Source organism: Corylus avellana, chromosome ca7 (genome assembly GCF_901000735.1).
Source record: "Corylus avellana chromosome ca7, CavTom2PMs-1.0".
Taxonomy (NCBI): domain Eukaryota; kingdom Viridiplantae; phylum Streptophyta; class Magnoliopsida; order Fagales; family Betulaceae; genus Corylus; species Corylus avellana.
The window spans coordinates 4,026,161-4,038,828 of NC_081547.1; the positions used below are offsets into that span (position 1 = coordinate 4,026,161).

Below are 12,668 nucleotides of genomic sequence, written 5' to 3' on the forward strand. Positions count from 1 at the left end.
TGTAGTGTCATCTCAAAAGAAAAAAGAGTTTTGAGGTCTTCGGGAGTGGTTGAGTGCTTGCATGTGTTTACACACCAACCGAGCTTTATAAGACAGTTGACCTGCAAAAAGAATAGGAAAAGTAAAGGCAATGGCCAATTCACCTGAAAAAAAACACATAAAAATGCTGAGTTAGGTAGACACATAATATTGGGTTGGCTTACTTGGGTAGCTTTTAACGTATTTGTATTTGGCGTCTATATGTTTTTGCACGTGGATCATGTGATGTGATGTGATTTAACTCAAGCGAATTTTTAACGCATTAAAATTATAAAATTCTATATCTACAGACTACATTGAGTTGAATGAATAAAAAAAGAAGAAAGTAACTAAACGACAAGGACGTTACAAAAATCTGTTCTGGTCCAACTCCAACTCCAACTCAATTGGTAGGTATAGTAATCCTATGACACAACTAAAAGCCCAACCTCATACTGTTGTACATCACACATTTTCTCGGATCAAATTCCAAGTCTCATAACCATGGCCGAAGCAACAAAGAGGTATTTCTTCAGTCCGTCCATGGTGTCTTATCTTTTACATTTTCCATCAAATCTCGGGCCACAAATCTAACAATCATCTTTCTCTTTCTCTCTTCTTTTATGGGATATAACAAAAAAAAAAAAGGTATGCAGTTGTTACAGGGGCAAATAAGGGGATTGGATTTGAAGTAGTGAGACAGTTGGCTTCAAACAGGTTCATAGTGGTCCTGACAGCAAGAGACGAGAAGAGGGGTCTTGAAGCTCTTGAGAAACTGAAAGACGCTGGTCTTTCTGATCATGTGGTTTTTCATCAGCTTGACGTGTCTAACCCTGCTAGCATTGCTTCTCTCGCAGATTTCATCAAAGCCCAGTTTGGAAAACTCGATGTCTTGGTATGATTCCAAGCTGATTTTCTTTTAAAAGTTTTGTCCCTTTTGGATCTTATTCTTCTTGAAATTCTCTCTGAAATCTCGATAAAATTGTGGTATGTCATCATCAAGGGGTAGAATCATCCATATAACGGGAAGGATTTATTAATTAACTTTTCCCTTTCTTTTTTTTTTTTTTTTTTTTTTAAAAAAAAAACTAATTCTTGTTGATGTAAACAAAATGAATGATGAAAGCTGAAACTGTGTGCAGGTGAACAACGCTGGGATTAGTGGAGTCATACTAAATGCTGATGTTGAGGTAACTACTTTCCAGATGTCTTTTCTGTGTTTGCAGCAGAGTAAATCTGAGTTTGAAATGGGATGCGCCTTCGGCGTTAACTTATAACAGCCACAAGTGTCTTGTGCAGTTGGTTGCAGTCCTTCATGTATTTTACTTGGGAGATCATTACTATATAATATTTTGTTTTGACAAATTGAAATTTTGGATAGTAAAGATGTAACACCCCACTTTCATATTGAGGAGAGATGAACATAGTAACGGTAGCAACCTAGTAAAGCCATGTGATGCTAGAGCACTTCTTGACATAGCCCTAACAAAGATATCAGGAATTAAGGGGAGAGATTATAACACCATATTCCCACATTAGAAAGATGAAATTCACATAGAGTGGTAGATTATAAAGGCACTCGTAGGTGTTTAAAGCTCACATGAGTTCCTAATTCGGTGAGATTTGTTGGGTGGTTTTGGGCCTCTCTTGACCTCAAAAACTAGCTTAAGAGTTGAGGTTTTTCATTACACTTACAAACTGATCACTAGCACCTTCCATAACCGATGTGGGATCACCCCAACAATCTCCCCTTTACACATCGGGCCCTGGGTCAGAGCAGAGACAACCCATTTATTCCATGGATTGTTGGGCTGAGACTTTTTGGTTGAACCTAGGCTCTGATACCAGTATTGGGTGGTTTTTGGCCTCTTTCAACCTTAAAAGTTAGTTCAAAATGTGAGGTTTTTCCTCACATTTATAAACAAACTACAAGCCCCTTCTACAACTGATGTGGGATAACCCCAACAAGATTAAGTTTTATAAGTGATTTTAGAGACCTCAAAATTAACTGAACTTTTTAAAATGATATTGCAGATGTGGTTAGTAGTTTTCTTAAGTCGTTCAATCATACAAACAAGTCTATCTTCATAGGCGGACACAACTAGGAAGGAATTTTCACTAAGGAAAAATATCATTCAAAATAGTGGTAATGAAAAAGCCATTCAAAATCTGAAGCTTCAATACACTCCAAATGTCAAAAAAATGGAGTATAAATAGTGATGAAGATTCTTCTGTTACCAAATCTGCTCGGGGGTATTTGCGGAGAGCGAAGGATAAGGAAGCTAATCAGTTGCATACGAAAAAGGTGACGCTGAGGGTGAAGGGCGATGCGACAAAGTTCGCGATGAAATCTGTTGAAGAGAATGAGAAAAGTCTTTTGATGGCCATTGATGAGGAGTTCGATATTGAATTTTATGTTCTTAAGGTCAAAGGAATGAGGGAGCTCAAGAATTTGGAATGCTCCGTTAATTTTGAGGCTAGGGGCGGTAGCTCGAGGAGGGTTAGGGGTGTAGGGTGATTCTGTGGGGTTTGTTGGGTTTGTGGGTTTGCCTTGGGTGTTTGTTTTCGAAGGTTGGGTCTCTTTGTGGATGCTCCTTGGGAGCTTAGGGCCTTATAGGGTTTGCTTGGGAGCTTAGGGCTTTATAGGGTTTGTTTGGGTGTTTCTTGGTGCTCTCGTTATATGCTTCTTGTGTACTTGGGTTGCGCTTCCTTGGCGTTTTGATATATACATTTTTACTTATAAAAAAAAAAATAGTGGTGAAGAAAAAACTACTCAAAATCTGCTTCAATTCACTCAGATCTTACTCTAGAGAATTTGCAAAGCACTGAAATGGGGAATGCTTCCTTATCTTTAACACTTAGCAAAAGGCCTTTGTGGAGGTTGAAAAAGAATAATCTTATCTCAAACCCATTCTTTTTCCTTGGAAAAAATTAGCATCTCCTAAGTGCTCGATTAGGGCCAATAATCAGGTACTATTTGCCTAGCTGCTTAGCCTTTTAGAATTCTTCTACCATGTACTGCGAGGTATTTGGCGATATTTACCAAGGGGTTGAATTCTTACTGCATGCAGGCAGGAGCTAATCCGCGTAAACTGACGCAAAATGCTGAGTTAGCAGAGGAATGCCTGTTAACAAACTACTATGGTGCTAAAAGAATGGCCGAAGCACTCATTCCTCTCCTCCAATTGTCCAGTTCACCAAGAATTGTTAATGTCTCATCCTCCATGGGGAAGTTGGAGGTATATAGAAATTAATTGTTGGCAAATTGGATAGAAATTTGCTTGAATTTGAAACCAGAGGATCTGCTTATTTTGGTTAATTTATGTTAGTTTTTCTTGTCAACACTTTCTGGCCCCAAAAGCTAAAAGCTAGAGGATCCTGCTTGTTTTGTTGATGTTGTTTCAGAACATACCAAACGAATGGGCTAAAAGAGTGCTGGGTGATGCTGAAAACCTGACAGAAGAGAAAGTGGATGAGGTATTGAAGGAGTTTATAAAAGATTTCAAAGAAGGGTCGGTGGAAGCCAAAAAGTGGCCTACTTTTCTTTCTGCCTATACACTCTCGAAAGCAGCCATGAATGCCCACACAAGAATTCTAGCCAAAAAGTACCCAAATTTCTGCATCAACTGTGTCTGCCCTGGCTTTGTCAAAACAGATATAAATGGCAACGCTGGTGTCTTGCCTGTCGAAGAAGGTGGTGCGAGTCCTGTCAGGTTAGCCCTCTTGCCCGATGGCAGTCCTTCTGGCCTCTTCTATGTTCGCCAAGAGGTGTCTTCTTTCTAATTGAAGACAAAACCACTATACAGCTTGCTGATAAAACTTATAGCTTGTAACTTTTCTACGCACTTTTATGTAAAAGACCTCAAATTTATAATTGGTGTGATCTGTGTTTCGTTGGATGGCATTGAACACATTGAATTTTTTTGGTTTTTTTTTATGGGAATGAACTCTTTGATAAAGGGTTGATCGATCTCCATTTAATACAGAAAAAAAAAAAAAAAGGTTCCCCCAAGACTTTACTCTGGTCTTCTCTGAGATCTTCACGTCACACCTTGTTGCTCACTTGCATGGTTCCGCCACGTATAGCCTTAATGCCCTTTTCTCTCCTCCATCTCTCATAGATCCGATTTCCTTTGCATGTGTCAACCTCTAGACTTCCACCATATTCTACCTCTCCTCGTAGACTTACATCGCTTTCTCTCCTCTTAAATCCCAATTCTACCACCCTTTCTGCTCTTGGCACCGGACAAAAAAACGTAACACACTCCTCCTCCTCCTATATAGAAATAAATTGTTGGCAAATTGGATAGAAATTTGCTTGAATTTGAAACCAGAGGATCCTGCTTGTTTTGGTTAATTTATGTTAGTTTTTCTTGTCAACACTTTCTGGCCCCAAAAGCTAAAAACTAGAGGATCCTGCTTGTTTTGTTGATGTTGTTTCAGAACATACCAAACGAATGGGCTAAAAGAGTGCTGGGTGATGCTGAAAACCTGACAGAAGAGAAAGTGGATGAGGTATTGAAGGAGTTTATAAAAGATTTCAAAGAAGGGTCGGTGGAAGCCAAAAAGTGGCCTACTTTTCTTTCTGCCTATATGCTCTCGAAAGCAGCCATGAATGCCCACACAAGAATTCTAGCCAAAAAATACCCAAATTTCTGCATCAACTGTGTCTGCCCTGGCTTTGTCAAAACATATATGAATGGCAACGCTGGTGTCTTGACTCTTGCCTGTCGAAGAGGGTAGTGCGAGTCCTGTCAGGTTAGCCCTCCTGCCCGATGGCAGTCCTTCTGGCCTCTTTTATGTTCGCCAAAAGGTGTCTTCTTTCTGATTGAAGAATGAAGACAAAACCACTATACAGATTGATGATAAAACTTATAACTTAGAACTTTTCTACTTCTTTATGTAAAAGATCTCGAATTATAATTGGAGTGATCCATGTTCCATTTGCTATTACTGTACTACTTCTTTGTATGGCATTGAACACTTTGAAGTAGAAAAGTCAGCTTAAAATCAAAATTTAATGACTCGGTTATGCAAAAGTAAGCATTTTATAGACCATTAAATTTAAAATAAAGGGTCATGATTTCGTAACATGAGATTCTTCAATTTTAAGTAATTGGAGAAAATCTCAATCCAATTATACACCACTTGGCACTGTACAGAAAAAACATGTTTTGTCACTAATCATATTAAAAAATGATATAAAAAACACATGATATTAAAAATTAATAATAATAATAATAATTTTTAAATGTTAAGGAATATGTATCATTTTTAAAAATTGTGTTGGAGAAAAAAAAATTTGGACATAAAATGCTCGCAAATCTTACAGCCTAACCTTTAAAAAGCAACATGTCTTCTTAGAAGCAAATGTTTTTTTTTTTAGTACTATAAAAAAGGCACATATCATTAAAAAGACATGTGCTTGCTGAGTTCTAAAAGTTCATCCTTCTCAATTAGGAAAATTCTGTCAAATAAATAAATAAATAAAACTTTTCCATTTTCCATAGTTTCATTCATTCTTAACCGGTTATCTTTAATCTTGTCCACAATCATTAACCAATGGTCTCAATTTGAAGTTTCAAAGCAAAAACCATTCAATCTTCAATTTTGTCCATGCGTTGTGTTGAACAATAAGGGGAGACACCATTGTTTAACCCATCAAATCATGGGGCCCCTTTACAATACTTTTGTAGTTTTTTTTTTATCGGTTAGAAAAATTTTGAATGGGACACGAGCACGACGACAAAAGCTAGTGGGAGTTGTTCATAATCATGTCCATAAAGTCATGGGCATGTTCAGTTTTCGTGCATTAAAATATTAAAAAAAAAAACTTCCTGCACGGCGTGCTAAGCATGCCATCACGACTCCCACAAGTAAAAAGACTCTACATGCGTCATCATACACGTCTCTAATTTCTTGAAACGAACAGCAACATTTCCTCCGCTTCTCAAGGATAATGTTAGAAGATCAGCTAAAAGACTAAGAGCTCTCTAACAGAAACCAACTGATAATATTCCTTGTTTCACTTATCATAAAAGAATCCTCAGATTCATCATCAATGGCAGGAGCCACAAACAGGTACTTTGCTTCTTCCTATTTAAGCATGACACCCATATATATATATATATATTTTTTTTTTTCTCTCTTTTCATTCGTTTTAATCTTTTTCTTCTTCTTTTTTTCCCAGGTGTGCAGTTGTGACAGGATCAAATAAGGGGATTGGGTTTGGAATATGCAGGCAGCTGGCCTCAATTGGGGTCGTGACGGTGTTAACTGCTAGAGATGAGAAAAGGGGCCTTGAAGCTTTTGAAAAGCTCAAAGAATCTGGACTATCTGAGTATGTTGTATTTCATCAGCTTGATTTGGCTGACCCTGTTAGCATAGCTTCTCTCGCAGATTTCATCAAAACCAAATATGGGAAGCTTGATATATTGGTACGATTCAAAATCTTAATATCCATGATTTTGTTTTTTGGTGAATTTTCAAGACACAATAAATGATGACAAATGTTAAAATTCTATGCAGATTAACAATGCCGGGATTATTGGAGCTATAACAGATGGTGATGCTTTGGCAGCTTCTGGCGCTGGTAAGGTAAGTTTTGTCCATATTATATCTTTTTTCTTGGGTAATTACATTTCAGTGGTAAGATTCCTTTTACGTAAATTACATTGTCTGATTGATACAGGGAGGTGATGAATCCAAAATCGATTGGAGTAAAATAATGACTCAAACTTATGAGTTAGCTGACGAGTGCCTAAAAACAAACTACTATGGCACCAAAAGAGTGACTGAGGCACTACTTCCTCTCCTTCAACTATCCGTTTCACCAAGGATTGTCAATGTTACCTCTTACTTTGGACAGTTAAAGGTATACGAAACTGCTACAAATATATTTCTAAACAAACTGGAGGGGTTTAAATTACTTTTTAGTAGATGTCGAGTTTTGTTGTTTTCAAATTAAATTGTCTTGTTGTGCTGTTTTAGAAAATACCAAATGAATGGGCTAAAGGAGTGCTAGGTGATGCTGAAAGCCTTACGGAAGAAAGAGTAGATGAGGTATTGAGTGAATTTTTGAAAGATTTTAAAGAGGATTCCTTGGAAACCAAAGGCTGGCCTGGTTATTTCTCTGCCTATATAGTTTCAAAAGCAGCTCTAAATGCCTACACAAGAATTGTGGCAAAAAAGTACCCATCTTTTCGCATCAACTGCCTTTGTCCTGGCTATGTCAAAACAGATATAAATCACAACCAAGGCTTGTTCACGATTGAGGAAGGTGCTGAAAATGTTGTAAGATTAGCGATACTGCCTAACGATGGTCCTTCTGGCCTCTTCTTTCATCGGAATGAAGTTTCAACTTTTGATTAAATATCATTCAATTCTATAGCCTCTTATCAAAATAAATAAAGAAGCGAGTCATCTTGATAGAGAGAAATGTATTGCATCAATATCAAATGAGTGTGCACTTTTCCTTGCATCTGATTCTCAATGTGTAATAGGTTACTTGAAGACCAATGTGTATCTTTAATGTCATATAGTGTCTATGCTTTAAGCATGTTTTTCACTTCATGTGTGTCATGTCAAATATATGCTTCTTCTTAATGCTACTTTTAAGAATGTTTCAGTTTGTGCTAAGTTTCTTGGGCAAGGCAATTAGAATATTAATTAAATAATTATTTTTTATTAGGACAATCAGTGATTTGACATGATATAAGAGCAATGGTCTTAGCTCAAACATTATTTCTATCAATTTACTTCTCATTTCAATTAAGTATTTCACATATTGAGTCGTTTTATGTATTTGGTTGCCCTCTACATTGTCATCGCTCTTTATGCAACGTCATTTTTTCGCCCCACTGAAGAATGTTATGGGCCTAAATAATAAAAAAATAAAAAATAAAGATAAACAAGCCTTTTCTAGGAGTAACCCTCCAAAATTTCTCACGAAATTGACAGGAATCAAAGTCTGTAGTTTTTCATTAGCTAGGCAATACTTATATATATTCTTAAAATAAATAACTCCATATTAGCTCCACAGCGCCTAGTTGCACACATTAACTCCATTAATTGAACATAAACAACCCTTAGACAAAGACAAATGGAGGATTCTAAATAAAACACCTATTATCAAACCTATTGCACCAATTTCCTTGTTGATAGAAATTTCCTACAAATTAGCCGTAAGAGCACAGTCTTTAAAAATGACATGTGCTTTAAGCATGTGAGAAGCTTTCTTATTAATAATATTAAAAATAGCATGTAAAAAGTACTTGCTATTAAAAAAAAATTATGTGATTCAAAAATCACTTTTTAAGAGGCCTAGTCCCAAAAAATATATATATTTGTCCATATTTTCATTAATTGCTTATCTGGTTATCTATAATCTTGTCCATATTTTAGTTTGCGTGTTCCTCAATAGACCAATGGTCTCAATTTGACGTTGCAAAGCAAAATTCAATTAATTTTCTAGAAACGTTATATTTTTTAAATTTTTTTCTCTGAAAGTCCGCTCCCAAATAATGTGTTACTATTCTATAAATCGATGACACATTTTCTTTCAAAATAATAATCTTATATGATGATGACATCATTTGAAAACTAAATTTTATAAAAACAATTTGAAAAGTGTGGCTCTTCTTATCATTTTTTAATCTTGTCCATAAGTTGAACAGAAGGGAGGAGCCAATGGTTCATCCATCAAATCATGGGCCCCTTTAGTTTGACTTTTCAAATTATCTTTAATTTTCGACTCTTACGTAATCTTTTTCTTTTTTTTTAATTAATGATATCCGTTTTATGAGGCATGACTCACCGCTAATTAAACTATTTTTTAAGAATTATTGAGCTATCTCTTGAGGACGAATTCTACAAAACCCATAAGAGAATAATTAGCACACCCAATATAAATAAGAGAAAATTGAAGTTCAAGAAATTGAATCTGAACCATTGATTGGCAACTGCAGGGAGGAAATTGGAGTTATAGACCGTAAGATACCAAAAGTGTTGACTGTTTTGATTCTCTCTCTCTCAAAGGGTAAAAGTGTGCTGCAGCTTTCAAAGTCAACTTTACTCTAAAATCGATATCTGGAAAACCCATTTGCCTTGCTCCCACTTTGCATCTCGTTTCACTTATCATAAAAGAGCCCAAGTTTCATCATCAATGGCAGGAGCGACAATTAACAGGTACTTTGCTTCTTCTTATTTCACGGTGTTTACGTAGAGGCATGACGCCCACTTTTGTTTTTTCAGGTGTGCAGTTGTGACAGGGTCAAATAAGGGGATTGGGTTTGGAATATGCAGGCAACTGGCCTCGATTGGGGTCGTGACGGTGTTAACTGCTAGAGATGAGAAAAGGGGCCTTGAAGCTGTTGAAAAGCTCAAAGAATCAGGGCTATCTGAGTATGTGGTATTTCATCAGCTTGATGTGGCTGACCCTGTTAGCATAGCTTCTTTCGCAGATTTCATCAACACCAAATATGGGAAGCTTGATATATTGGTATGATTCAAAGTCAACTTACTAAAAATCTTTTCATTCCTCTGTTTTCTGTATTTTCTGTACTTGTGCGATGAAATGAGAATTTGATCAATTACCTCCTCTTTTTTTTTTTTTTTTTTGGTTAGTGGTATAGAATATTTAGAAATAATTAATGAGTTTTCTCCTTCACGATTCTGGTTTTTGTTGAATTTATAAAACTAAAAGAATGATGACAATTGGCAAACGTTAAAGTTCCATATCTGCAGGTCAACAATGCGGGGATTTCTGGAGGTATAGTAGATGGTGATGCTTTAGCAGCTTCTGGCATTGGTAAGGTAAGTTTTGTAAATATTATCCTTTTTTTCTTTGGTTAATTACATTTCATTCCTTCATTTAATCACTGGTTATTTTAAAAGTTTAAGCCAATAAGCAAAAGTGAATTAGTTAATATTCTACTAGTGCTCCTCACATGGGAGCTCAACTCTTCCTCAATAAATGAATCATAATGTGTGGATTATTTAATTAATTGGAAAGTAAACTATAGAGCCAAAATTTGGACTCATGACTTTTGCTCCGATACTATATTAAATCATTGATTATCCAAAAAGCTTAAGCTGATAGGAAAGTAAATAAAATATTAAATTTACTATTTCATATTAACTTAAGTTTTTGGGATAACAAATGATTTAACATAGTACAAAAAGAAAGGTCGTACATTTCAATATAGAAAGAAAATCCATGTAGAATTGTTTTAGCCTCAGAGTACTTAGTTCACTTAAGAGGCAAGAGGATAAAGTTTAATCTGATTGATACAGGAAGGTGAGAATGCCAAAATCGATTGGAGTAAAATAGTAACTCAAACTTATGAGTTAGCTGAAGAGTGCATAAAAACAAACTACTATGGCACCAAAAGATTGACTGAAGCATTGCTTCCCCTCCTTCAGTTATCCGATTCACCAAATATTGTCAATGTTTCCTCTTCCATGGGGCAGTTAAAGGTATGAAACTACTACAAATAAATTTTCTAAACAAACTGGATGGATTTTACTTTCTAATAGATGTCAAGTTTTTGTTTTCAAATTAAATTGTCTTGTTGTGCTGTTTTAGAAAATACCAAATGAATGGGCTCAAGGAGTGTTGGGCGATACAGAAAACCTTACAGAAGAAAGAGTGGATGAGGTATTGAGTAAATTTTTGAAAGATTTTAAAGAGGGTTCCTTGGAAGCCAAAGGGTGGTCTTGTCTTCTGCCTGCCTATAGAGTTTCAAAAGCTGCTCTAAATACCTACACAAGAATCGTGGCCAAGAATTATCCATCCTTCCGTGTCAATTGCCTTTGCCCTGGCTTGGTCAAGACAGATGCAAACACTGCTGGAATCTTGACGATTGATGAAGGTGCTGAAAGTGTTGTAAGGTTAGCGCTACTATCCAGCGATGGTCCTTCTGGCCTCTTCTTTGATCGGAATGAGGTGTCGAGTTTTGTTTAAATATCATCCATTTCTCCTGCCTCTTGGCAAAGAAATAAAGAAGCTTGTCATCTTGATAGAGAGAAATATATGTATTACATGAATGAGTGTGCACTTTACCATGCATTTGATTCTCATTGTGTAAGCAAGTTTTTCACTTCATGTATGTCATGTCATATATATACTTTTTCTTGAAGCAACTTTTAAGAATGTTTCTGTTTGTGCGGAGTCTTTTGGGATAGGCCACTAGAATAATCGGTGGAGATTTGTGAACAAACCACAGGGCTGGTTGTTGGAATATTAAATAAATAAATAATTATTTTTTATTAGTTTAACCGATCCTCCATACCTTATACTAACCCACCTACTATTAATTTGCTGGTCAGGGATTGTGGGCCAACAAAGCATACGGACCCCAGCAACAATGCCCTCCAGAGTAGAGCTCCAACCATTGTGGGTTAGAAGCCCACCACTGCCTGATGGGCTAAGAGGAGCCCAATACACCAAAAAGCCCCTTTCTTCGGCGTGCCAAAACTCCCACAACTGACCACGTGCCATCATCCTCGTACTCCCCCACTCTTAACGGTTATAAATCCAACCACGTCATGCAACTGCATGCAGTCCCGCTAATTCGCATAAATTATTGAGCACGAGACGTCATCGCCGCCGGCTAAGCTTCAGAGTTCAGAAGATGACAAGAAGGCTTGAGGAGTTATCGAGTGATTATCCTTATTATTCTGTTCACACGACTTCAAAGAGGTAAAAAGATCCAACCTTCAAACAAAAATACTAATACTAAATACTACTATTTCTGCCTTGTCAAGTTCATGGGTGAAATTTTCTTGGGCTTTTATTTACTTATTATTTTTTTTTGGGGGGGGGAGGGTGGGTGAAGGTCAAGTGGGCTTGAGTTGGTCCAAGAATTTTAAATCCTCTTTTGCCAATCAAGCTAACCGTGCCGGGCAACTCATTTAAGCGGCTTGATATAATAATTAGTGTTGAAAACTTTTTATATGATTTGCGAATTTGATATGAATTCAATTTGAAATTAGTTAGTTAAGGTTGAAGTGTTTCACCGGTTTAATTAAATTGATAGGTTTATAGTCAACTTATATAGTCTTGTATTTAACCTTAATATGATTTGAACTTGATGATATTTAAGGTGTATTATTTTTTATATGACTCACAAATTCAATATAAAATTAAATTGATTAAGATTAATTTATATAGTTTTCACATGTATTTGTTAGGAAATTAGGACGCCGCTAATTCTTTTTGACAGGATATTGGGATTCAATTTGTCAAGAAAACAACAACACAATAAAATATAAAGGCACAAGACAAGAATTTATACGTGGTTCGACTAATACTGCCTACGTCCACAGAACACACCAGATATTTTTATATCACTTTGAATAAACTACAATTATGAATCAGCAGATTTCACTCACACAGTGTATCTCACACACTCTTGTGTTTTGCTCACTCTCTCAGAAAAACACTACTATTGTATTTTTCTTGCTCTTTTATGAAAGCACTCTCACTTTCTTTTAAGAAGCTCTCGTTGGTGTCTTATTTGCAAGTGGCCTTCCATTTTGTTATATAGGCAATTTCCTGCACCCATATTTCAAACATTTCGGTCACTTACTCTATAGCATAGCCCACAATTCTCCATTCACACCTATTTTTCTTCTTTCATCTAGAAGCC

The 12,668-nt window shown here is 36.3% G+C and overlaps 1 pseudogene; it reads left to right on the top strand.

Moving 5' to 3' along the window:
* Positions 1–415: 415 nt before the first annotated feature.
* LOC132186561 (uncharacterized) lies at positions 416–11,117 on the top strand (annotated as a pseudogene).
* The last annotated feature ends 1,551 nt before the right edge of the window (positions 11,118–12,668 follow it).